This window comes from Electrophorus electricus, chromosome 8 (genome assembly GCF_013358815.1).
Source record: "Electrophorus electricus isolate fEleEle1 chromosome 8, fEleEle1.pri, whole genome shotgun sequence".
Classification (NCBI taxonomy): domain Eukaryota; kingdom Metazoa; phylum Chordata; class Actinopteri; order Gymnotiformes; family Gymnotidae; genus Electrophorus; species Electrophorus electricus.
Window position 1 is genome coordinate 2,030,159 of NC_049542.1, and position 1,500 is coordinate 2,031,658.

General features: G+C 42.8%; 1 protein-coding gene across 1 annotated transcript in view; it reads left to right on the forward strand.

Annotated features, from left to right (window-relative positions):
• Positions 1–994: 994 nt before the first annotated feature.
• The window catches only part of l3mbtl3 (L3MBTL histone methyl-lysine binding protein 3), a 37,937-nt gene continuing 37,431 nt past the window's right edge, over positions 995–1,500 (forward strand). The window contains exon 1 of the mRNA XM_035529227.1: positions 995–1,005. The gene's annotated coding sequence lies outside the window, so the exon portion shown is untranslated. The remainder of the gene's footprint in view (positions 1,006–1,500) is intronic.

Here is a 1,500-nt window from a genome sequence, read left to right on the forward strand (position 1 = left end):
TATTGTAAATGTCGGTGTTTTTTTTATTTTTATTTAATCGCTACTTTCGATTAATCGACAGGTGTCTTATGAGGGCAGTTCTAGGTGATTTCACCCAGATTGCAGGGCACCGCTTAATTCTGCAGCGACATTGGATTCAAAGATGCACTGTTAGACAGCACGAAAGGTAAACACATCAATCACTAACCTACCCGAGCATTGCATTAAAAACTAAGCAACTTTACATTACACAGTGCTAGCATTACACAATGCTATCGCTAACAAACAAAACGATCACAGTGCAGTCCAAGCAGCCTAAACGAATCGTAAATTCTGCATTAACGGTTGCATCATCTACTACACCAGAAACAACGTGCGCCCCGGCAGATGAAACCACATTAGGAAAGTTGCACTTTCTCATCGGATGGATTTCAGAGAACCTTATCATTTGCTCTTTAAAGCATCGCAGAACCAAAGGTCCGCGTTTGATTGTCTGTTAATGCTTTGACATAAACCCCACGGTATAAGGTAGCGTCACGCAAGACAAATGCACCGCGTCGACAATAAGGTTGCTACGCAGACTTCAGATTCAGACAGACAATGCGTAGCACGTCTACGGCTCCCAACTCGATGGACACATTAAACGTAAAGGAGTTGCGTACTTTTGATTTATTGGAATTTCGCAGAGGTCGCTTTTACATGCGATCATATTTTTAGTAATAAAAACCGATTATCGAGCTGGGTGGTTTTTTTTAATTTTTTAAAATTTTATTATTATTATTTTTAAAATAATGTAACCGGGTCGAATTCCTGCGCTGTAAGGGCAATGTTTTCTGAACGCGGCTTTAATCCATTGTCGTTATTTGTGGAAGTCACCCTGCCCAAAAAAACCAAAAAAACTTTCGATATTCGCATCATGTGCTCGCACCGTGAAGCCAGGACAGCAGCGCGGGCGCGCGCTCCACTGCGCACGCGCACGGCCGACCGCCTCGGCAATTTGTCGGCACTCGTGGGAGAAATTTTGGGGTAAGAAACAAGACAAATTAAAAACAATTATCCTGTAGAATAAAAGCGTTTACGCAGCAAATTGTGCCTCGCAGCGACGCATTATGCGCCGCGTTATACTTTCAGTGAATGTTTGCCGCGGCGGAATTAGACTTAAACTTAGCGATAAAAGTACAAAACGCCTGGACGTGTCATCAATAAATTCAGGCAGGAAGAGGTTCAGTATATGAATAACGCTTCAGCGCTACGACAAAAAGTTGGCGACGAAAACGACCGCAGTCGGTCCAAAAAAAAATACGCTGCCACCTTTTATCGACGCGTTAGAAACGATATGTTTTAGTCTTTGTGGAATAATGCAAAGCTTTAGTCACATTCGCTCTTACGGCTGAGGACGGCAGGAACTAGCGCTGCTCGGGCGAGCCAAGCCCCCCCAAAAAATAATAAATATTTCTATAAACCATTTCCTCCCAGTAAGCTTTCCCGACACTTGAAATAATAATTATTTTGCTCTAATGC